Source organism: Lissotriton vulgaris, chromosome 12, assembly GCF_964263255.1.
Source record: "Lissotriton vulgaris chromosome 12, aLisVul1.2, whole genome shotgun sequence".
Lineage (NCBI taxonomy): Eukaryota > Metazoa > Chordata > Amphibia > Caudata > Salamandridae > Lissotriton > Lissotriton vulgaris.
This window is the reverse complement of record NC_141700.1, coordinates 691,633,354-691,659,790: the sequence shown is the minus strand read 5'-3', so window position 1 is coordinate 691,659,790 and position 26,437 is coordinate 691,633,354. Positions and strand designations below refer to the sequence as shown.

The window sequence follows — 26,437 nt, the reverse complement described above, 5'->3', positions numbered from 1 at the left end:
TCACTGAAGAGCCTCGCGAATGTAACTTTAAGCACCGCGCTTCCTCGGTGTGACCTCACCTGGAAGAAGAAATCCGACGTTGGTGTGCTAGGGCTGCCATCCTTTCGAGGTCAAATTAAACTCATTTCAACGTTCTCTATCCAATAGTTCTTTTGTACTTTGCCGGCGTGTTTGTAAATCCCTGTAATCACGAGTGTGAATTTATAGCTGGGTGAATGAATGAAATGAAATGAGAAATTTGATTTATAAAGCGCATGGCTGCCCGAGAGCGTCCCAGCGCTGCAGAACAAAGAACACAAACTGAAGAGGGTACCATTAATCAGGGCTCACTGGGAAAAAGAAAGGTTTTAAGCAGCTTCCGAAACTTCAGATAGCTGAATTCCGTTCGAATCATGGCCGGAAGGGCCATGATGTGAGCTCACTAACACAACACTGGGCAGGGCTGATTCAGACTTTCATCATTCGGTTGTCAAATATGTTATATCCTGTGATTAGGGCAAGATGAACCATGATTCAAAGGGCCAGAGGACAGTCTAGATTAGAGTGTGTGTTACATAAAATGTAAAAACTTTATTTTATGAACCGTCAGTGTGCATCGAAAGGTGAATTATACACCAAACATTGTAATCAAAATGAAAATAGCTTACCCTTTCGCAGGAATAGAATGCTGCAGGACCAGCAATACCTGCCTGTCAGCTCTGCCCTTTGTCCATGTGGTGGGGTGGGGCCGAATCTTTCGTCTGCCGATTGTTATTTTAAAACTGACCCGGGTAGTGGCGAAGCCGCAGAGCCGGGGTCATGGGGCGGGTAAGGGAGGCCCTGGAGGACTACAGAGAAGAGGGGCAGACAGTGCTGTGGATGTTGACTCTCACATTAACCGCATGCGCGCTAGCGGTTTTCCCGCTGCGCTCTGACAATTTAAAAAACCCGCGTTACGTGACAAAGCCAGCTCGTCATGCACGTAGCGCAGGTAACACCCATGACGAGCTGGCTTTGTCATTAGCACTGATGTGTACTGTTAAAATACATTTTTAATTCAATATTTACTTCAAATTTGCAATGTAAGTATATGTATTCTTGTACAGAGGTAGAAACACGGTGAGATAATTTATGAGCACCATCAGGCAAATTAGTCTGTGGGGTAGAATTATATAATAATTGTGCTGTTCCCATTAGGCCAATGCATGGTTAACCTGATGATTTATTATGTACTTGGTAGGACGCATTTTAAAAATAATTTCCGCAGTAAAATGTAATGCATAGAACCAGGGGTTGTAAATATGACACCAAAAATGAGGAAAATACAGTATACATAATATTAATCATTTTTATTTGTGTGTGTGTGTGTGTGTATATATATATATATATAGATATATAGATATATATTTTCCATCAACTTGGCTCGTCCTTGTCGACCCCTGGCACTTCTGAAACCGGTGCAGTATTCCTCGGCAGAGCCCCGCCGAATTCAATCAACCACACCTCCTTTTCAGGAATGAATACGCACTCGCAGGATCTCTTCTTTCCAATTATTTATTCATCCACAGTTTCCATCATAATAAATACCGACGCGTTTCGCCGCCTACTGACGGCTTGCTCACGGTTGATATTTACATTAACATCTAACTTCCTTTAAGGTGTGATTTAGAAACACACGTGATTTACTTGCCACTTCCTGTAATCCTCGCTATGGGGTCCATTATGATGTCGGGCGGATTTCCTCCGCCAGGCTGGCGGTGGCTACCGCCAGCCTGGCGGAGGAAATCCGCCCGACATCATCAGTCCAATTCCCCCCGCCATATTAGTATGGCGGGAAGGACCGCAGCGGTGACAAACACCGCCCGCATGTTTTCCGCCCCGGTCGCCTTGCGGCCGGGGCGGAAACCCAGTAACATGGTGGCGGTGTCTGTTAGACACCTCCCGCCACATTACAATGGGCTGTGGACAATGCCTATCCGTGGTGGCAATGCCGCCACGGAAAGGCATGCGGAGACTCCCTGCGGGGGCCCGTTGCGGCTTGGGGGGGTGCACATGGGGGGTACCTATGGTACCCCCCCCGCATTTCAAAGTGCAACATGGCAGGCACCACGCGGTGCCTGTCATGTTGCCCTTTGAAAAGCACAACGTGCACTTTTACCATTGCGGCGGGCGGAGAATTCTGCTCCGCCCGCTTCAATGGTAAACATACAGGATGCGCCCACCTGCATGGCGGGCGCATCCTAATGCCTATGTCGGGACCCCCGCACTGTTAGCGTGCGGTCCACTTCTCCGTTAGGGTGGCGGGCGGCCAAAGCCCGCCCGCCATCCTAATGGACCCCTAAGTATCACAGGATTTGTAGTTTGTTGGATATTCTAGTACACAGGTTTACGTTTCAAAAACCAAAACACAATTTTACAGATAACCATTCTTGATCACAAAGTGTATTTAGTGCCCCACAGTATTGCAATGCTATCTTGTTTGGCCCCTAAGGTTTTCAAAACACTATTAAACCACCCTGGTTTTTAATATTACAACCGGTGATTGTCTCGGTGTAGACTAATCACATGTCCTCATTCTCAAACCAATCAAGGGTACACCACTAAATTTCATTTGGGTTACCCTATTACTCCAGAATTCATTACCTTTCTCGATGTCTAGTGTGAGATTTTTTAGGAAAAATGGGGTGTCGCCCTCTAGTGGGCAGTTGTTATAAGGTGGTTGTTATTCCATTAAGGCCCTCCAGTGGGCTATTGGATGTTATTACATTATAGTAGCAATCTAAAACTCATTTTTTTAATTTTATTTTTTTAATTTTTGAAAACCTTTATTTGAGAAAATGGATGCGTACAAATACGGGCCTACAACCCGGAGGCCGGCCACGGAGCAAAACTGGAAAGCACCATCATCAATTAAAGGCACAGAGTGGTTAGATGATATTACCTAAAGCTGCACGTCAATGTTATCAGCTAACTAGAACCACTCGACACAGGATTAGAGAAGGTTAATTTTATATAGTAAAGAATAAAGGAACGGTCGTATGGGTAGCAACCTGGAGTACATGGCGGGGAATAATCCAACTATTTCGTTGCAGTACAAAAAGAGCAGTAATCAGAAAGGTCCATAGCATACAAGACATAGGTTAGCTTATATTTCCTCAATGGTAGTTTCCACGCCCAGCCGCATGTACCCAGAGACTAAATGAACAGCAATTCCGCAGCAATAAAAACCCATCAGGGAAGCAGATAGGCTGCAATCACTATACATCCCAACCCCAGAAATAAGAAAACGAGAAAACCAAAGAAGAAAAGAAGTGGGGGGACTCCACGTTATTGTACCTGCCCCTCAGTGATAATGGCGAGCAATAATACAAATAGCGAACGTGCTTGGGGGCGGAGTGATAAATTCAGGAGAAACAGTGCCATGAGTATCATGTGACGTAAAATACCTATTCCTCCCCTCACAGTAACTCACCCCACAGGGTTACACACAGTCGTGGAGACCCAAGGAAAGGATACAAAAGAGCCATAGAAACAAAGAACAACCTAATAGACCCTTCTCCACCCATCCCACCCTGCACCCCTGCAGAAGGCTACTGCCTACCCCACCCCCAGCAGCGTGCCTGTCGCCCTAATGATGAACCCGAAATATAGAAAAAGAGAATATAGAGAAACGGAAAAGGAAAGGGAGAAAGAAAAAGAAGGGCCTGGGGAGAGGAACCATTAGCAAATGGTACGGCCCCCGCCCACTTACGCCATGAGTAGTGCCCAAAACGAAACAGGCAAGTGTTCAGCAACACGCAAATACGAAGGAATCAGCAAAGTATCACAATGTAGGGCAGTCCATAACTCCATTCACCAATCAGTAGTCCTCCTAAAAGAACCGGGTTCATCCTAGTCCCTTCTTAGCCAACGTCGCTATATGCGTAGATCCAGTGGACATAGGACATGGCGAGAAAGAAAGGCCATGGAAAAGTTGCTGGATTATCAACAGAAGCAGCCAATAAGACCCCCTCTCCCGAGGGCAATGCAGAAACTGTTCACAGCAGCCGTATATACCAGTGTCAATGAACTCCAGCGGTTCCACCCGTTCATGAGTCGGACCATCGCCACCCCAACCAGAAAGCGGGGAACAGTCAGCGACCGCACCGGACCCATCCGTGTCCTCAAAAGCTGGCCCGGGAGGAATGGCGGCCATTACATCCTTCTGCACACAAGAATCCCGGACCAAGGACGACCTCCAGGACCTCAAAGCTTGCAGGACGTCGCCCACCGTGGGCTCGAGCTCACCAGTACAGGCCCAAGCGGAGTGCAAGGGCAGGAAATCGGCATCCCGGGACCCTGCACGGAACATGGCAGCAGCCGCCATTTTGCGACAAGTACGCCGTCTCTCCGGATTCGTCTCCAGGGGTGAGCTCAACAGCAGAACCCCGGCGGGACCCCCCTCAAGCGCACAAGCAGCACCCACAGCGCTGAAATAGTGGTCACAAGGGAGGGGGACCCGCCGGTGACACCGCTCCACCAAAATCCCTCTTCGCCACCAAGTGAAGGAGCCCGGTACGGCCGGACAGCAACAAAGGGGGGAGCCACCAGACACGGCGTCCCCAACTCACAACTTGCCGCACACCACCTCTGGAGCACCGGACGAGTGTCCCAGGCGCGTTCATTTGCCTCCGGGCTCTTCGCACATCGGCATCTTCCGGCCGGCCCCAGACCTCCACCCGAGGCCGCCGCCGACACCGTCTCGCCGGCAACTCGCTAAGGGCGAGGCCCCGGTCTCAACCCCGGGGAGGCCGCACTTTCCGGGAGGGCACCGCTGTGGATCCACCGAACACCGGACCCACTGGGATGGATGGTAAGTTACTGCAAAGCTCTGCATATAAGTTGTCCGTTTTGGGCAGGATAATCGACAGGATATTAGATTGTAGGCAGGTAGGGCGGCGGAGCCGAGCTAACGTGCGGCCATCTCGTTGTTGAGCTTGGCTCCTCCCTAAAACTCATTTCTGTTTAAGGGGTTGGTGTTAGTGTGTGTTCTTTTTTCATATCCTATTATCAAACCCCGATTTTTTTTCTATTCATTATCTCTTCATTGTGCAGAAATATGGAAGGTGAAAAAAATATATAAGTATTTATAGCGCTCCCCATACGACTATTCACAAATTGGTGCATTGTTTCTTTTTACAAATGTACATAAAGTTCCTCGCTCTGGTTCAGACCGTCCGGGTACAAAGTTCGAAAGTTCAAAATTTGTCGTGATTCCCTACATCTTAATTTTCGCTCTCTATCCCCTCCTCTCTCATGAGGGACAATTGTCTCTAGAGCGTAGAATTTCAGAAGTTTCCAGACTCCATTATGCGCAGCTTCCATATGTTTCACAACGGCGTTGCCTCTGTCCTTGTTTACCGTCGCTCTTACATGTTCAAGGATTCTTTTTTTCAATTCCTTCTTTGTGCTGCCAATATATTTTAAAGCACATGGACATTCTATCACGTACACTACAAACTCAGTTTTGCAGTTTATCAATTGTTTGATTATCCAAGATTTTTTGTTGGGTAAGGTTACTTCTGTCTTATTTACTGCAATCTGGCATACTTTACACTGTTGACATTTCACAAAGCCTTTGCTTTTCAACCACTGAATGCCTTTTTGTCCGGATCCTGATGGTGACTGTGCACCGGCTTGTCTTTCAGACTTGTTGCACGTCTGAAAGTTACTTCTGGGTGTTTCCCCATTATTTTGCCAGCAGTTTCATCCAGATGTAGGAGTTTCCAATTCTTTCTTAGAATACTTATGATTTGTTTGGATTCTCTTGTGTGATTTATGATGAGTCTCACCTGTTGTTTTTCTGGCTGTGAGATGTCATTGTATTTAGGTTTTATTTGTAGGGTTTCTTCTCTTTTCTTTTCATTGGCTGGTGCCCAGCATTTTTTGATCACTCCTTGCTTGTAGCCCCGTTGTTTGAATGTTCTTGCCATGTCGCAACTGTTCATTTTCCAATCTTTTTCTTGAGAGCAGATGCGGCGTAATCTTAAAAATTCACCATACGGTATGTTGTCCTTTACTGTGGCTTTGTGAAAACTTTCGGCATGCAGTGTTGCATTAGTGGATGTCTCTTTCCTATATAATGTAGTTTCCACCTTGTTGTCATGTATATAGATCTCTGTGTCCCAGAAAATTGCTTTGTCCCGACTTATATTGTATGTAAATCTCAAATTTGTGTCTGTCGAGTTCAGAATCTCAAAATATGTTTCAAATTCCTGGGGTGATCCATCCCACACTATTAGGAGATCATCAATGTATCTCATCCATTTTGCTATTTTGTTGACGTGATGGTCATTGTCTGGATGCCAGGCTACTTGTTGTTCCCACCACCTCATGGTGAGACATGCTAATGCTGGGCTGAAGGAGAAGCCCATTGCGCAGCCTTTGATTTGCTGAAAAATTTCTTCTCCGAAGAGAAAGATGTTTTAGGTAAGACACATCTCAATCATATCCAGCAACATCTGGTTATGTTTTGTGAGTTGGATGTCTCTTTCTTTTAGAAAAAAAGCACATGCTGTTGTTCCTATGTTGTGGTCAATGTTCGTGTATAACGCAATTACGTCCATCGTAATTAACATGTAATTGGATTGCCATGGAAGTTCATGGAGATTTTTCAATAGGTCAGTTGTATCGCGTAAATATGAACTTAAATTTAACACAAAAGGCATAAGAAAAAAATCTATGTAATTGGCCACTGGTTCCATAAGTGATCCCTTTGCTGATACAATTGGCCTCCCTGGTGGTTTAAGTGGATTCTTATGCACTTTTGGTAAGAAATAAATCGTGGCGGTTACCGAATGTTCAGTCATTAGGAATTTGCATTCCTCAATATCGATCAGATTTTCACTCTGCCATTCCATGATCTTTTTGTCTAGGTTTGTTTTGAAAATTTTTGTTGGATTTTGATCCAATTTTCTGTAATATTTTTTATTTCTCAATTGTGAATGGGCTTCAGTTATGTAGTCTTTTTTGTCAAGAATAACAATATTTCCGCCCTTGTCGGCCATTTTGATTGTTATCGTCTGATCTTCCATGAGATTTTTTAAAGCTTGTCTTTCTTCCTTCTTTAGATTGTCGCAATATTTTGTACCTTTGATTTTATAGATATCCTGAATTACTGCCTCCTGGAATATATCGATTTTATTACCTTGTGGTAATTGAGGATAACATTTTGAGAGTTTTTTTTTCCACTCAGTCCTGCTCCTTTTTGAGGACAGACCTCCTCTTCTGTGATTGCATCGCATTCTTCCATTATGTCAAGATTTACAAGGGTCATTAATGCCGGTAGGTTAGTTGTAGTTAGGCCTTGTTCTTCAGTATTTGTTTCCATCCTTTTTTTCTTTTTCATTTTTGTGTAGTTTGCCATTTCCTGATTTTCATGAAAGATTTTAGCCAGTTTTATTTTCCTTATATATTTATATATATCAATGCATGTCTGTGCCATGTCCATTGATCCAGTGGAACAGAAATTGATTCCATACTTTAGAAGGGAATTTTCATAAGTGCTTAGGGGATGGGATGATAAGTTCATAATTACCAATTCATCATTTATCACATTTTCTTGCCAATTTATTTCAAGGTCTTCCGACGCATGCTCCTGGTTTTGGTTCCTATTTCCTCTGAGGAGCCACTTCCTCCTTTTGCCTCTTCTTGTTTTTTTGATGCCCCCGGGGCTCCTGTTCTGGGTACCCATTTGCGTCCTCTCCCTCTTGCTCTTACTCCTTGGCTTTGATTTTGTTCCCAAAATCTTTGTTTGAGGACTAGACTCATGTCCCCTAAAAAATCCCTTGTTGTCTGGTCCTCAATTTCTTCCGACCCATTTTCACTCGTTCCTGTTGATGTTAATGATGTTACACTTGTAGAGCTTTGGGAATTTGTTTTATTTGCTTTCTGGTCTTGAAAAATGTCAAACTTTTTTGCGTAGGTAAATATGCGCACTTGTGCATAATCTTCTTTGTCTCTTTGATATTTCACTTGTTTGCGATTTCTTACTATATCCTCATGTTTCTCCACATATTTCTCCAAATCTGCTTTTAATTTTGTCATTTCTTGATTCATGTCAATAGATGCAAGGTCTTTTTCCAATTCTGTTAACTCATCCTTGATTTTTGCCAAGGCTATTTCCAAATGTTAGACTAAAATAGTCATCAATCCTAATGAGGAATCCAATATGTGCTGGCCCCATTCCTTCAATAGATCATTTGAGGCATCTTGTTGACTGGGCATAAGTGAAATTCTCAGGCCCCTTGGTACTCTTCTTACTTCCAAATATTTTTTTTTAAGTAATCAGCTCCCACCATTTATTTATTTCTTTTTTACTCAACTTTTCCCATGATTTTAATTTACTCCTTGTGTCTGATTTCGGGATACTTTGTTTAGTCTTGTCTTTATTTTGCACCGTTGTGTCTTCGTCAAAGAGGGAGGTCAAATGTTCACTGCGTTTCGCTTCTCTTTGTTCATATCACTATGTATTTATTTTCTAAGCGTTGGAAACTCGTTCTGCTTGCGTGAATAAGTTGTTACGTGTTTATTGAAGTCCCCTAGTTTTATTTTCGGGACCGTTGTGAGTTCCTGCCCGAGAGGGTGGATAACAATGTTGCTACTGTTTGAAATTGCCGCCACACTCAATCGTCTTGGATTGTTTGCAAATGTGGCCTCGATACAGCGCAACCGAGCCACCCCTGTTGCTCGGAATCAACCAAATGTCAGTTTTGTGAGCCCTCTAACGGATGCTAGTGTTCAATGGGAGACACGCACTGCGACAGTGCTTACCTTCACCTTCCGATGTCGATCCACCGGTCCGTTTGTGTTGCCACACCGTTCACGTCTGCACCTCGCATTACTTCAATTTGGCGTTCACCGGGTCAGCCACATTGATTCCATCAACTTGGCTCATCCTTGTCGACCCCTGGCGCTTCTCAAACCGGTGCAGTATTCCTCGGCAGAGCCCCGCCGAATTCAATCAACCACAGCTCCTTTTCAGGAATGAATACGCACTCGCAGGTTCTCTTCTTTCCAATTATTTATTCATCCACAGTTTCCAGCATAATAAATACCGACGCGTTTCGCCGCCTACTGACGGCTTGCTCACGGTTGATATTTACATTAACATCTAACTTCCTTTAAGGAGTGATTTAGAAACACACGTGATTTACTTGTCACTTCCTGTAATCCTCGTTAAGTATCACAGGATTTGTAGTTTGTTGGATATTCTAGTACACAGGTTTACGTTTCAAAAACCGAAACACAATTTTACAGATAACCATTCTTTTTCACAAAGTGTATTTAGTGCCCCACAGTATTGCGATGCTATCTTGTTTGGCCCCTAAGGTTTTCAAAACACTATTAAACCACCATGGATTTTAATATTACAACCGGTGATTGTCTCGGTGTAGACTAATCACATGTCCTCATTCTCAAACCAATCAAGGGTACACCACTAAATTTCATTTGGGTTACCCTATTACTCCAGAATTCATTACCTTTCTCGATGTCTAGTAGGAGATTTTTTAGGAAAAATGGGGTGTCGCCCTCTAGTGGGCAGTTGTTATAAGGTGGTTGTTATTCCATTCCAAAATAATCTACATCCACAAATCCACTGCTTAATTCCTCATATTTATGGATATAGATGATTTTGCCTATGATCAAATTTTAACATTACAATGTTTATTCAAAACTTTATTGAACTTCATTAAGTGCAATGTAACTTATTATGTGGAACAGCAAGTATGTTTACTGTTTCTATGCACCTCGACCTCTATTTTTACGGAGAGTTGGGCACAGGTCACCATACTTGAAAAAGGCATCACCGAAACGCGTTGTTGTGGGTACAATAAAGTATAATTGTTCTATCCTTTGGTGTGTCGCTGTTATCTTTTCGGGGTCCCGGAAGCTTAACGCATTTTGAAAATAAGTAACGCAGTTGTCGTCACCGCTGCTGGCACCGGCGTCGCTAGGAGGAGGATCGGCAAAAAACGACTAAGAGTGTTGTGTGTGTGTGTGTGTGTGTGTGTGTGTATATATATATATATATATATTTCGCTCAACGAGTGCCGGGAGAGATTCCAAGGCTGTCAGGGCGGTCCGAGTCCCAAAGCCGGCGCTTTGTGAATATCCGCTCCCAGGTTCCACAACTTTTGAAAGAACCACTCGGACACCTCGAGTGCTTTAGCTTGAGTTTATTCAGCATAGGGAATAACGACGCGTTTCGGGGATGAACCCTTGATCAAGGGTTCATCCCCGAAACGCGTCGTTATTCCCTATGCTGAATAAACTCAAGCTAAAGCACTCGAGGTGTCCGAGTGGTTCTTTCAAAAGTTGTGGAACCTGGGAGCGGATATATATATATATATATATATATATATATATATATATATATATATATATATATATATATATATGTATATATATATATAGCCACAAAAGCCACTTGATTCCTGTTGAACACTTTGCAGGACGGGTGCCTCCTTCGTGATAAGTGGCCATCACGTAAAATTATTTTTCAACAAACATCCACCACGGGTATCTGCTGTTCTTTTGTATGAACAGCAAATACCCGTCAGTCAGACGGAAGAAACAGTGCCCAAAATGACACAATAAATGTACACATGTGGAGAATGATTTTAAACAAAAGGTTATACCCTATACAGAGGGAATACTTTACCTGTAGATTGAAGATAGATGTATGAGTATTATTCAGGAGAACCAGTACTAATTAAGAAGCCTGAAATTCATTAAGTGCTAACCTCGGACAATCAGATGAAAGATGATTGTTGTCATTTATTAGATTCCTGAAGAAGGTGGTATATCGATTTCCTTCCACCGAAATGCTGTGTCGACAACTACATGCTGCGTAGCATTTTTAAATGAATGTGATATTTGTATATAAAATAGTTTTTTCCATTCTGCTTATTTGCACACTGTGTATGAAAAGGAAAATGTTTAATTTAAATAAAACTGACTTAAAAAAAAAATCGTTTTTTCTATGATACATGAATACATTGATACAAAAGGGACACAGGAGATAACGTGTATAGTGAAAACCAATTGAATGATTTTTAACTATTTTAATTGTCTTGTATATATACGTTGAATGAACTTAATAAATATTAGACATTTTTGCATATATTTGGGTTCAGTGTTATGAGATCATTAGAGAGTATGTGAGTCCTGATAGATGTGTGAATATATGAATACGGTTTAGAAACTGGTATGTGGGGGATATTCCTTTGATCATACTATCGTGAACCCTGTCCCCTCCATTTGTAAGGGTACAACTCACACTTTGGTAATAGTACAGCCATACATGCCAACAGACCCGATTTAGGCATGTTTTTAAGCACAAAAGGCATTTGTTTTATTTGTCTCCTGCCTAAAATCTACTCTTTTTTAATGTAGATCAATGTGGAAAGTCAATTCCTCAGGTTTTTTTAAAAATCTCCCTCTTACCAAGTTCAAAATGTTGGCACGTTTGATGCATTGGATCACGGAGGGAAGGAGGAATGGGGTAGGGACATGGACTCGATAAGAGAGGGCAGGAGGGAGATGGGCAGGGGCACCAAACTGACCTTACAAGGCAAGTGTCCGGGGTTGCAGCAGCACAATACATTGCACAGGGCAAGCGCAGCGGCTGTGCATCAAACGGACAACGAAAGCAAATGGGAGGAAACAGGGCTATGCACATGGACAACAGAGAGCAGAGGGGAAAGAGGCAAGGGCAGCAAGCTGACCATAGCAGACAGACAGGAGGGACAGTTGCAGCATAATGGACCATTAAGGGCACAAGGGAGTGGACAGTGGAACAACAACAGACCAAACAAAGCACAAGGAAGGCGACAGAGGTCTGCACATGGAAAACGGAGGGCAAGGGGAAAGGGGGCAGGGCAAGAGCAGCAGGCTGACCATGGAGGGCAGGTGGGATCAGCACTGGAAGCACAACACACCAATCAGGGCAACTGAGAGACTATGATGACATACACAGAGACAATAGAGAGAAGGTGGGAGGGGGTCTGGTGCAGCAAACTGACCACACAGGGTAGGTAGGAGGGGCTGTGGCAGCACAGAAGACCATGCGTGGCAAGCAGGAGGGTTCGTTGAAGCACAACAGCCATGGTGGGCAAGACAGAGGGGCAGGGGCATGCATAAAAGGCCATAGAGGACAGAAAGGAGGGGTAGGGGCTGGACACAGCACCTCGAGACCCTCACTGGTAAGTAGCTGTGCTTTACAAACTCCATATTAATTGATTTATTGGCAGAGATACAAGGGGAAAGGCACTTCACAACAGTCCATGCAGGGCAGACAGGAGGGGCAGTTGCAGCACAACAGAGCATGGAGGGCAGAGGGGATTGGCAGCAAAATGGGCCAAAGAGAACAGGTGGGAGGGGGTAGGATATGGGACTTGGACAGACAGGGTGGAGGTGGCAGGGACACGTGGCAGCCATCTCACCATGCTAGGCAGTTGGGAAGGGCAGTGGCAGCTCAACAGAACACTCAGAGTTGATAGGAGGGTGGCAGCTCCAAGGAATATGGTTGGCAGAAAGGAGGGAGCAGGGGCATGGACACACACACATCGAAGGCCGGGGTGAAGGAGAGTAGGGACAGCAAGATAGGCACAGAGGCTAAGCAGGATGGCAATAATGCTGCATGGAATTAGGGAAGAAATGGTAGGAGGAGTAGGCAGGGACATCAAGCTAAATGGCAGGCAGTCGCAGCACAACGGACCATGAAGGGAAGGAGGGAGGGGCTGATGCGTGGACTCGGACAACAGATAGCAGGTAGAAGGTGGATGGGGCAGCAAGCTAACTGTTTAGGGCAGGCAGGAAGTGCAGCAGCAGAACAATGGCCACACACCACATGGCTGTGATGATAGAGCATGGTCATGGACAATGGATGGCAAGAGGGAGTGGGCAGGAGCTGCAGGCTTAGGTGGGGGCAGCACAATGCCAGGCCAGGCCCTACATTCAACCCTACATCCACTGCCTATTGTGATGGGCATCTTACTTCACGTTAAAAAGACCTTAGAAATGTATAACCTTATATAACAAATTTATGAGTATCGAAGTGCGTAAATAAAATGTTATTATTTCCACGTCAGTAATAATAAATGTACCATCCTCGGATGGATGGAAGACGAGTCAAAAAGGGATCTAAACATACAACCGTCAGGCAACATCATGTTTCACCAAGGAGTGGTCAACTCATTTAGCTATAATGGCAGTTAAATAAAGCACAATACATACATGCAATATAATACTTGGTTAGCTGAGCTGAGGAACTCATCAAGTAAATTGGTATCCAAGGAAGACAAAGTAGATTTTTAAGCTAATTATTGAATATGAGAAAGGAGAGATCAGGCCAGAGTTTGCCAACAGGGGTATGAGATACTTGGGGGACCTGAAAATGAATTGGACCCAGGGTGGTTTTGGTAAGTCTAGACAGTTCTCTCTTTAAAAAGATATATATTAGGTATCTTAGACCTGACAGCCTTAGGGTAGTCGTACCCCCAACTTTGTGCCTAACTCCTCTATTTTGTCTGATCTTTTTTGCTGACTTTAGGACTAACCAGTTCTAAGGTGCCTGTGCTCTCTCCCCTAAACATGGTAGTATTGGTTCATCCCCAATTGACATATTTTATTTACTTCTAAGATACTAGAAAAGTGCTCTACATGTGCCCAGGGCCTGTAAATTAAATGGTACTTGTGGGCTTGCTGCACTGATTGTGCCAACCACATAAGTAGCCTCATAACCATGTAAAGGCCTGCCACTGCAGAGCCTGTATGTGCAACTTCACACTGCCGTGCCGACCCGGCATGTAAATCCTCTTATTAGGCCTAAACCTTCCCTTTTCATACATCTGTCACCCCTAAGGTAGGCCTTGCACAACCCAGAGGACAAGGTGCAATGTACTTGGAAGGAAGGACATGTATTTTTAAGTTTAACATGTCCTGGTAGTGAAAAACTCTCCAATTCATTTTTCACTACTGCAAGACCTATCTCTCCCATAGGATAACCTTGGGATTACCGTATTACATTTTATAAATGTAATTTCCAACTGGGACAAGATAAATAGTTTGAGTCTGGTGTCTCTGGACTCACAATTTGAAATCACAACCATGGGCAGCTCTAGCGCTGGTGCTGCCCAGTGCGACTATGTTTGGTGGCACCCCGAATGACTTCCTTCTGCATGAAATTTCTCACTACCACCCTTTATCACCCTCAAGTCTCCATAACCACTCTCTCTCTCACATGCATTTCTTTTGTTTTATTGTGCTACTCATACACGTGTAGGGTGCAGAGCACTTTACATCACACTCACATTACACAGAGACCATGAATCACTGTTCTATGCTTGGATTTTGACTTATAAGCTGCAAGTAACAAAATGATCTCTCTGATAAAATCAGTAACACACTGAACTATTCATATTATATGCCCTTTGTGATCTGCATGGTACACGTGCTTTGCAACAGGCATATTAATCCTCTGCACAACTTTATGAGGACTCAAACCTTCCACTAGACTCAAACTCGATCTCTCTCCTGCAGGTCAATTATTCACTAGAATTTTCCTGACATTTTTATTGTTGCCTGAACATTTCTGGAGTCTAGGAATGCAGCAGCAAGTGCTGTTAAATCCATAATATATTAGACAATACAGCTCCCCTTGAAAGTCCGCGCCTGGCATGGTGGCACCGATTGCACCACTCTAAAACCAGCCCTGATCCCACTGTATTGTGAAGTTGGGTTTTAAGTTGCAATTCTAAAAATGCCACATTTAGAAAGTGGGTATTTTCCTTACTTAAACCATTCTGTGCCATCTGCCTGCCTCCAACACATGTCTGGGATGGGTGATAACTGGGCTTTGTGGATTCCCTCTAGACAGCCACACAAAAAGGGAGCTTAGGTGTGCCTGATTGGCCATTCACTTCCTGTTGGCCCATCACCTGGCTGATGGGTCTTTCTGGGCTGGATGTGAGGGAGGAGTTGACACTTGCACCTAAAAGGACTATGCCTGTGCCCTCAAAAGAGTTGCATACCCCCCCTTTAGAGAGTCTGGAGTCAGGGCACAAACTGTGTTCACTTCAAAGCTTTTCTTTGAAGCCTCTCCCACTTCAAGGGCACACTTGGGTTAAAGTACTGGACCCCTGACACAATCAACTCAGTACACTTCTGGACCTATGACTATTCTGCCAGGAAGAAGGACTGCTGTGCTGCTCAAAGAGCAGCCAATCTGCTGGACTGCTGCTTTTCTGAACTCTGCCTTGCTTTGCTCTTGCCTTGCTGAGCTGCCCTGCTGCCTGCTGTTTCCCCGCCTGGGGAGGACGGGACCTGGACCACTTAAACCCAGAGTGACCAAAAAGGAATGCTGGCTTGCCTCCTGCTGCCTAAGTGTCAGGCACACAAAAACTTAGAATCCTCCTGTCCACATAACAACCCTTGTGCTCATCTACTTGTGACTCTGTCCTGCCAAATGGTACCACCTCAGTCTCAGTCCTGGACCATTGGAAGTAAACCTAGGGGTTTGCTCCAGTGGAACGAATGCATTCTCTGTTGCGAGAGCAGAAGAATTGCATCACCACTGCTGAGGGAACAGGACAGGTGCAGCGTGCTCATAACAACTGCATCGGCCCAATTGTGTGGAGAAGATCGATGCATCGTCTCTACAACATGGAGACACCCGGTGAATTACATTCAGAACTGCAGCACTTCAGAATTAACGCTTCGCTTATGGACCTGATGCATTGCTGGCATGCATGGCGATCAACAACAGATTTTGCTTTTGTGACCAGGATCAAGGTACCTTTGCTCTAGGGCTAGCCAGAGCAACCCTTTATGCCAGTTGTTTAAGCTATATCAACCAAAATACCCCAGGTCGCTTTTCCTAATGCCTTTTGGATGGAAAACTATCTTTTAGCTTCCAAATTCCCTCTCCTCTTCCTCAATTTATTTTTGTATGCACATTTGGCATAATTACTTTCAGGCCTGTTCGCTAATATACCACGATTTGAGTTACACTTGCTACATCTCTGATTTTGAATGTTGAGTTGATCAGAAGTTAAAGAATGTACTCAACTCTACGACATATATAAAGAATGGGACTGCTATAAATTCTGTTTTGCTTTATTGGATTGCATCTAACTTCACAAACAATCTACCATGACCATCTGTCACCAATCTACCTTCTTCATCGTCATCTGCAGGCATCCCTTTTGGAGACAAACACCTAACTAACAGGCATTGACAAAGCCAATAGGTCTTGCCTATGCAAGAGCTATTGGCTTTGCCAATGAGTTTAGCTATATTGTACACAAACGTGGATACTGATCAGCATGGCAAACTTTAGTGGTGTGGAGTGTCGTAGAGTGAAAAGGCAAAGAGTGAAGCCTGGTGACAGAGTGGAGAGCCATTGAGTATAATGTCTTGGAGTGGCATAGAATGGAGTCTCTTAGAGAGGAGTACAGTGAAGTGGCATAGAGTAAAGTGGGCTGGTGTAGAGTGTATTGGCATATTGTTGCATAGTAGAGTTGGGTAGAGTGCAGTGGCGTGAAGTGCAGTGGATTAAAGTGCAGCAGCATAGAATTCAGTGTTGTACAATGCAGCGTCCTAGAATGCACTTAGAGTGTTGCATAGTAGAGTGCAATGGTGTAGAGTGCAGTGGTCCAGAGTGGAGTGGTGCAGGGTAGAGTACAGTGGCATATTGTGCAGTTGTGTAGAGTAGTGCAGAGTAGAGTAGTGCAGAGTAGAGTGGTGTAGAGTATAGTGCCATAGAGTGTAGTGTCATAAAGTGCACTGGCATAGAATGTAGTGCTGCAGAGTGTAGTGACATAGAGTGCAGAGTAGAATGTCATAACGCACAGTAGTGTAGAGTGGCACAGAGTCCTCTGACAAAGAGTGTGTAGAGTTGAGTGGCACAGAGTGCAGTGGTGTTGAGTACAGTGGTGTAGTGTGGTAAATAAATTACCCGGGCATAATTTCTATACATTAACAAAGAATAAGGATAGCTCATAAAATGAGAGGCAGAGTCCGTGGTGTCCGAGTCAAAAGGGTTTTATTGCAATGGCTCGAGCCAGGGGAGAATCGGGTTCCATCACCACTAAGGTTCAGGAAGGGATATCTAACGTTTTATTCACATAACACATTATATATAGTAAAACCATACAATTGAAATGAATAGAGAAGGCGGAGCGCTCCAGGCGGAGCAAGCGAGAGAGATAGGAGCACATGGGCGTGAAAGAAGGAGTGTAAGTAGGCGTACACTTAATGAGTCATAGGTGTGTCATAGGTGGGTGGATGCATAGAGGAGGTCTGCAGGGTCAGCAGGAACCTTTACCCTACATGTTCGCGCAACTGGTTATGACGTGCAACTGACGTGTAACTGGGGACGAGCTGGGGGGAGCTGACTTTAGCACTAGAAGAGGAGTCTGGGATGTCATAACGACCTGTACCTTTGGCGTATCTGATATCTTGTGTTTGGAGGATGTATTGTCTGAAGTAAAGGTTTCTCGAGCAAAGGCTGTTCATCACTAAATGCTAGTGTGTGCATACATTTCTTCGTGCATTGCGTGGGGGCCATGGGCTTCTATGGTAACGGGTTCAGTAAATCACTAAAAGGGAGACAGGAAGGCTAGGCCCTATGCTCTGCAGGCGGAATATGTTTACCTATTTCACTAGACTGGAATGTGTTTTCGCGAAGCTGAGCAGATAACTGTAGGCAAAATACCGTCTTGGCAGGCAGGCCAGGCCGGGCACCTCTCGGCTGAGCAGGGAGTAAGGAAGAGGTCAGGGATGCATAACTAAACTGCAGCTTTCAGAGTCAGAAGAGGCTCGGAGGCTCGGAGCTTGAATTCAGGGCCTGGCTCGGCTGGGCCACAAAAACGTGTGCTTCTCGATATTTAAACGTGTACCATGTAAATGCATTGGCAACGTAGGCTTTAAGGCAGAATTATCGTTTCTTTCATGGAGGGCCTGGTAGTAAGCATGGGCGGAAAATCCGTTTCACTCGCGGATTTTGTGGATTTTCGGTAAATTCGCAATCCGCGAGATTCGCGAATCTCCCGCAAAATCCGCAAATCCGCGAGCAGCGGATTTTGCTCGCACTGTCCGCGTGAGTTCGCGGCTTCCCAGTACAACTTCGCGCCCCGCGAATAAGTGCAAAATTGCAGAAATACGATTTTAGCAAAACTGAAACTACTTACCAGGTTCAAAAGTTCAGGCTCATCATTAGTAGCCATTTCCTGTAGTGCTTCCTGAGGGGCCCCTCCAGAGTTCAGTTGCCAGTTGCAACTATTATGTGACCCTGCTCTGAACCTCAGAATAGTTACACATATGCCACAAAGGTCCTGAATTACAGCTAAGGGAGACAAGCAGGAGCCAGGCTGGAGGTTCAAATCCATTAATCAGCCCCTAATTCATTATTGTCAGTTGGGGCAGGGCAGGTGTTGTAACTAATTTTGCAACAATGAAAGCACTTAGCAAGTTCAAAAGATCACTAATCAGGAAGCACTAAGGAAGCAGGTGCCAGCTAAAAAAATATTCTGTGACACATTAATCAGCCCCAAATTAATTCAGGTCACTTGAGGCAGGGAAGGTGTGCTTGTTGCCACAATAATGTACACTGACTGGACAACCAGAGGGTGCTGTGATGAAACAGAGGGTGGCATGGGTGGGCCAGAGGGTGGCATGAGTAGTCAGAGAGTGGCAGTGGTGACAGAGAGTGGCAGTGATGAAGAAGAGTGTCCCAAACAGGCTGGACACGTAGAAACAACAAGTTCGCGAAACTTGCGACCCGACAGGTAAGTTCGCAATTTGCGACATTGTACAAAACCCTCGCGAACTCGCAGAAACCCGCGCAAACACAAAAAAAAAAAAAATCCGCAAATTCGCGAGAATTCGTGGATTTTGCGGATTGCGAGTTCGCAAATCCGCAAAATTCGCGAACGCGAGATTCGCAAAATTCGCCCATGCTTACCTGGTAGTTGACATGTTAACGTTGGACGCAAATGCAAATGCGTCTTCATTTCGGCCATAGAGGGAAAATGCATAGATGTCATGCATATACATTGAACGTTGGGGTACACGATAGGGGACATACTTGGCCATATAAAATTCCATTTTCCTCATTCCCTCCTTGTCCCCTACGTTCCCTTCAGGATACATCTATATTCATGAGACCATCTATTTGTTCATATAGCATCGTTTGCTCATCCCTTTTCATTCGTGCACGAGAACGTGAACGTGGACGGGGAATACAGGCAGTGGCACACAAGCCGCAAATCGCTGGGCCACATTGTAGACAGAGACAGCAACTGAATACTATGAGCAGTATTATTCCTAGGAATGACAATACTTTCCATCCCCAGGCTGATATCACACTCCAGAGCCAACCGGACCAAGTCCAGGTGCCTGGATTCTGGTGTATCTCGTGAGCTATCTTATGGAGTCTTGTTATTGCTGCATACACTGATGGTGCGTTATTTGGAATAAACACACAACAACTGGAGCCGATCACTCTACAAGCTCCGCCCCTATCGGCCAGGATGACGTCAAGAACAAGGCGGTTCTGAAGAACAACAAGTCTAATCGCAGACTGCTCCTCGGTTAAGTTTCCTAAGGCAAAAGTAGTCTCATTCACTACTGCTTCAAGGGTTCTGGTTAATTTGCGTATTAATTTACTGTTTTGGACGGGACCTACAAAGAAAAAGAATCCTTTATTGAAATCTGTATATTGCTCCCACGTTGTCTCAGTCTGATCGACAATTGGGGGAAGATCCCTCCTGTGTCTAACATGTACTAGTCGGGAATCTCGATGGTAATGGGACGGGGCTAGAAAAACAGGTGGCAGTAGGAACGCAATAAAACACGTTCCACCCCAGTCTAAAGGCAGACGTACATAGGCTGTCTGACCACAGATGAAATAGGAATGGCGGGAAGCTTTGAAAGTAGACTTTCCTTTATCATTGAATTCGATCACAGTATTACAATCACTGTGTCCTAGGTGCACTGAACCCTGCTTTCTAACACATAATTCAATTTTACTGGTAAGACTGTTATAAACGGTGAACCTGTATTTGCCTCGGACTGGACATTCAGAATCATAAAGTTAAGGGAAACATTTCCTAATTCGTACACTTCATTTTCTAGATCTGTACCTTTCCTTTGGGGAAGACCGTCTTCGTCTGGAAAACATGCCTTATTCATAACTGTATTCAGGTCTCCCCATATCCAATCGCCCGGGGAAAATGTGGACTTACTGTCTAGTGATGACATTAAAGCAAACCAAGCTCCGCACTAACCATTGTGCGAAAACGGATAAGGAAAAAGAGGCAGAACTCCCATCATTTTCTGATAAGGTGGGAGTCGGCCACACACCCAGCAATTTGTGACATTGCTGGCCTGGTGAGAATGGTGTAACATTCGAATAAAAGTGTTGTTGCGCAGTGCTAAGCGATAGGATAGTTCATGGGGTGGCAGGTCGCTGAATGTGTGCTCTACAGTGTCATTGAAAGGTGAATGTATATGGGAACCAAGAGGAGGAAAGAAAACATGTAGCATCAAGCTTATACATATAATCGATATACTCAGGAAAAACATAATGATCAGAGTTACTATGCATCTACTGCGTAAGTTTTTGCAGTATTTCTCTTTCATCTTTTTCTGCCTATCTCTCTGACTATTTGGGTCTACAGTCTTATACATGTCAGGAACCTGTCTAACCGCTTCACCCGAGGGGGACTTAAACAATTAAACGCTGTCTGACTTACTAGACCGTAATTTGGATCTGTACTCCTGTTGCAGAGTCTTTTCTAGCAAAGGGGGTTTAATGTCAATGTTCTTGGGACAGTTCTCAGAGTCTTTTACTGGACCAGGTCCATGGAATCTCTTCACGTGGTGGGCATGGAGCCAGCCCTTCCTTCCCTCGATTTTTAGGGCGGTTCTCGTCGTGAGCAAGACTAATTTGGGCGCACGCCAGCGGGGCTCCAGAGGGCTTGAGCGGTCGAAGTTCCGTACTAGCACCAGATCTCCCGGAACAATCGAATGAGTCTTCACCTGGGTGTTGTCGGGGAAGGCGGCTGCAACCTGTGAACGACAAGAAAGTAGTGCAGACATCAAGGAAGCCAGGTAATCTGTCAGCATATTACTGTCGACATCAGTGATCTTTCGTGGCATAGGCGTGCCCCACATATTCGGTGGTCTACCGAAAATAACCTCATACGGGGACAGTCCTGTTCGGGAATGGGCTACCATACGCATGTAAAAGAGGGCAACCGGCAAGGCTACCATCCAATCTACACCTTTTTCTGCACAGACCTTCGCTAACTTAGTTTTCAGAGTCTGATTGTGTCTCTCTACGAGACCTGCTGCCTCTGGGTGTTGTACACAATGGAATTTCCACTGGTACCCTAACAGGAGAGATACTTGTTTCATCAATTCAGAAGAGAATGGCTGCCCATTATCTGAGTACACGACACGGGGCAAGCCGTATCGCGGAAAGAATTCTCGGACCAACTGCTTGGCAGTGGTCACAGCAGTGTAATCTGGGACTGGATACGCTTCTGTCCATCTAGATAGGGCACATACAACTACAAGGACATACTTGAATCCTCGACATCTGTCCATCGTAATATAATCCATCTGGAGGACTTCAAAAGGGTGGTCAGGAGGATGAAATCCACCTTGTTCCACAGGAATGCCTTTGCCTGGATTGAACTGACAACAGATCATGCAGGTACGCACTTTCTGTTTCGCTGCTGCACGTAAATGCTTGTTGAACCAAATGTTCTGTATACTGTCTAACATGGCTTTTTCTCCTAAGTGTGCTGGACTATGTGCTGTATTGATTATCACTTGAACCATGGAGTCGGGGAGAAACCATGTGACTTTGCCTTTTGTCATCCAACCCTGGTCTGTCTGGACCCCTCCTTGTTCCGTCCATTTCTTAATTTCGTCTGGAGTGGCATGTGTCTGGATGTCGAGTACATCTTGTGAGGGATCCCTGACTGTCATGCAATGTGTCAGTGATGGTACTTCAGTCTTTGTCGTGTCAGTTGGAATGTCTGTTTGAGTCTGGGCTGTTAGTTTAGCTGTGCGATCTGCCAGGTCGTTACCCTGGGAAATGGTGTCTGTGACTTTAGTATGTGCTTTGCATTTCATGATGGCTATTGCTGTAGGCAAGTGTATTGCATCTAACAGGGCTTGAATGAGGGGACCATGCTGTATTTTGGCCCCATGAGAGGTCAGAAAACCTCTTTCTTGCCAGAGGACACTAAAATCGTGAACAACTCCGAATGCGTACTGTGAATCTGTATATATGTTTACTTTCATGTTCTTGGCTCGTATACAGGCTTGGGTCAGAGCGATGAGCTCTGCTGCTTGGGCTGACAGGGTGTCAATACGATGTGTCTCTATGACTTCAGTATCAGTGGTCACTGCATATGCGGCCACTAACTCTCCTGTGCTTGTTCTCATGCATGAACCATCCACATAAAGTGTCAGGTCTGGGTCTGGTAATGCAATGTCTGTCAAGTCTTGTCTTGGCTTCGTCACTGTATTAATCACTTCCACACAGTCATGTGGTGCAGGATCTGATGTACTTGAGGGTAAAAGCGTCGCAGGGTTTAGGATGTTGCAACGTCTGATCTCTATGTGTGGCTGGAACAATGTCAGTTCATATCCTGTCAGTCTTGCTATGGTCAGGTGCTGTGTCTGTGTCCGGTTCAAGAGAACTTCAAGTGTGGAACCTGTACTGTCAGGGGATGCCCTAACACTATGGAATCGCTTTGTCTGATTGCTAATGCTGTTGCTGCAACTGATTTCAGGCACGCAGGCAGAGCCTGGGCCACTGGATCCAATGTACTAGAAAAGTAAGCACAAGGCTTGTGTTTTCCTGCTTGATTCTGTGTAAGGACAGATAATGCTGTGCCATCGCGTTCAGTAACAAAAAGTGTAAAGGGTTTGCTGTAACATGGTGTCGCTAAAACTGGTGCTTGACATAGAGCTTTCTTCAGTTCATCAAAAGTGTATGTTCCTGAGTCCAAGGGAGGACAGTCGAAGACGCTGCCTCCTGTGTTGTCAACTGTATGAGTGGTTTGGCTAGATATGCGTACTGAGGAATCCATTGTCTGCAGTAAGAAGTGAGGCCAATAAAGGCCCGTACTTCCTTTTGTGTCTTGGGCTGTGGAAGATGTGCAATTAACTGAATGCGGTCAGGTGTCAACTGTCTACCCCACTTGGACAGCAAGTGTCCCAGGTAGACCACTTGCTGGGCACAGAATTGTAGCTTTGAAGGGGACACCTTGTGTCCCTTCTCTGCCAGGAAGTATAAGACTGTCCGTGATGCACGTTCACAGTCTCGTTCTGTTCGTGCTGTTATCAAGAGATCATCAACGTATTGCAGCAATGCAGTGTCAGTAGGCATGTGAAGACTGTCTAGTTGTCTTTTCAATGCTTGACTGTAAATACTAGGACTTTCTGTGAACCCTTGAGGAGCCCTTGCAAATTTGAAGCTTCGGCCATTTAAACGGAATCTGAAAAGGTACTGGCTTTCTGGATGGATCGGGACACTAAAGAAGGCGTTCTTGAGATCAATATATATAAAATTCCATTTTCCTCAGTAGAGTAGAGTACAGTTACGTAGAGTGCAGTGGTGTAGATGCACTAGTGTAGAGGGCAGTGGTGTAGGGTAGAGTACAGTGGCATACAGGGGTATGGAGTAGAGTGGACTGATGTAGTGTGCACTGGCATAGAGTGTTGCAGAGTATAGTGGCATAGAGTGCAGTGCCATAGAGTGCAGAGCCACAGAATTCAGTAGCGTACAATACAGCATTGTAGAATGCAGTGGCTTAGATTAGAGTGATGCATAGTACTGTGAGAGCGGAGAGGTGCAGAATAGAGTGGTATCAAGTGCAGTGACATAGAGTACAGCAGTGTAGAGTGCAGTGGTGTAGAGTGGTATTGAGTAGCCTGGCATAGAGTGCAGTGGTGTAGAGAATAGTTGTGTAGTATGCAGTGGCATAGCATTGAGTGCTGCAGAGTGCAGTGGTATAGAGTGCAGGGATGCAGTGTAGAGTGGCATAAAGGGCATTGGCTTAGAGTGCAGTAGTGTAGAGTAGAGCGGCTTAGAGTTTAGTGGCGGAGATTGCATTGTTGCAGAGGAGTGTGTTGTAGAGTGCAGTGGTGTAGTTTGGCATATATTGGCATGGCATAGAGTGCAGTGGCAAAGTGTAGTGTAGAGTTGTGAAGTGTGTAGTGACATAGCACGGAGTGCTGCAGAGTGCAGTGGCGTAGAGTGCAGGGATGCAGAGGAGAGTGCATTGGCTTAGAGTGCAGGAGTGCAGAGTAGAGTTCAGTGGCAGAGAGTTTCATTGTTACAGAGGAGAGTGTTGTAGAGTGCAGTGGTGTAGCGTGGCATGGAGTGCAGTGGCATAACGTAGAGTGGCATAGAGTAGAGTGGCATAGATACAGTGGCAAAGAGTACAGTTGTGCAGAATAGAGTGTAGTGATGTAAGTGCAGTGATGTAGAGTAGATTGGTGTAGATTACAGTGGTGTAGAGTGCAGTGGTTTAGAGGTGAGTAGCATAAAGTGCAGTACATAGAGTGGAGCAGCACAAAGTGGAGTGCAGTTGCATAGAGTGTAGTGCCATTGAATGCAGTGGCAAAGAGTGCATTGTTTCAGAGTAGAGTGAAGTGGCATAAAGTGAAGTGGCATAGAGGGGATTTATGCAGTGCAGAGGTGGCTGCCACATAGAAAAAGTGGTTGGATGGGGGAGGAGGGGGATCGCGGGGGAGTACGGGAGGGGGCATGGGTAAAAAAAAAATTTAAAAACTTAAACATACCTGCTGCCGGCCACCTCCAGCTTAGTGCCTCGGTGCTGGGTCTTCTGTGTCCCAGGAGACACTGGGACTATATCACATAGTCCCTATACAAGTCACGCACTGCGGAGCAGTGCGGGGATCGGCCTGAGTGGGCTGAAAAAACTCTGCACTCAGGTCAGGGAATCTGTGGGGTTTCTCTAACCCGGTTGTTCAATACAGCTGGTTTAGAGAAACCTAAGTGGGTATATGTGTTTTGGTTGGCCATTGCGCTCCTCCCATTTCCATGCCCTGGCCCTGCCCCTTTGCACCATTGCAGAGGAGCCACCCCTGGTGCAGGGTAGAGTGCATTGACATAGAATAGAGTGGCGTAGAGTGTAATGGAGTTGAGTAAAGTTGTGTAAAGTGCAGTGGCTTGAGTGCAGTGAAGCAGATTAGAATATATTGGTGTACAGTGGATTGGCATAGAGTGCAGGAGTGTAGAGTGGAGTGATACAGAGTAGAGTACATTGGTGTACAGTGTATTGGCATAGAGTGCAGTGTTGCAGAGTGGTGTAGAGTAGAGTTGTGCAGAGTAGGCTGGAGTGGCCTGGACTGGAGTGGTGAAGAGTGGAGTGGTGTAGAGTCCAGTGACAAACAGTGGAGTGGTGTAGAGTAGAGTGGCCTAGAGACCATTGGGATAGTTTAGAGTGGTGCAGAGTTGTGTAAAGAGGTGTAGAGTGATGTGGGGTGGAGTGGGGCAAAGTGCAGTAGAGTGCAGTGGCACAGAGTACAGTGGCATGGAGTGGTGTAAAGAGGAGTGGGGCAGCGTAGAGTACAGTGATGTGTAGTGGTGTATGGTAGAGTGAAGTGGAGTATGCATGGTGTGGTAGCGCACAGCTATAACATTTTGATTGAAATGTCCATTACATTTGCACAGACATAGAGTTTTACTAATAAAACTATGCAGCACACAAACGATAATGTGTGAAATGACACCACCTAGTGTATTGATTGTTTATGATCATATAAAAGTATTTTTTCCAATACGTCAGAATTACCAAAAAATATGCTCCATTCGCGCTTTCCTATTTCTGATATATTCTGAAAAAACGTGCACAATTTACTTGCATGTAGTTGTGCGCAAGGAAAAAAAAACGTTCCCACCCCCAGTATCCAGTAAGTTTGTCACATAAAGCCTCACATTTTGAAGGCAGAGAAATAAAAGTAAACACCAGGCTTCATTGCAAGACAGATCCTGACTTGTGACCTCTGTCTTTGAATGCACAGCAAATGTGACAAGATGAGACCAGGACTCTTGTCACACAATTTTAGAAGGTAAAACTTTAGTGGGACTAATCTCGGACTGTATATGACCCACATGGTTGGCCACATTTTTTAATTTGACCCAGTCTAGGGCGACCAGATAGTTGGCGCTTTCTGTTCCAAGGTGCTATTTTACAATTTATTCTTTAAAAATGTCATAACTTTGGTTCTACTGATTGGATGTTTGTTCTTTTATTATTAATCTAAGCTCTATTTTACTAACCTGGTGTGGATCTTGTTGTGTGGTGTTTTTATAGTTTTTATAGTTTGAAGTACAATTGTGTGATTGCACAAATACTTTACACAT

At 44.9% G+C, this 26,437-nt stretch overlaps 1 protein-coding gene across 1 annotated transcript in view; it reads left to right on the top strand.

Annotated features, from left to right (window-relative positions):
* Positions 1 to 26,437, top strand: part of LOC147678007 (arylamine N-acetyltransferase, pineal gland isozyme NAT-10-like) — a 38,602-nt gene that overhangs the window by 478 nt on the left and 11,687 nt on the right. The gene's annotated exons all lie outside the window — the stretch shown is intronic.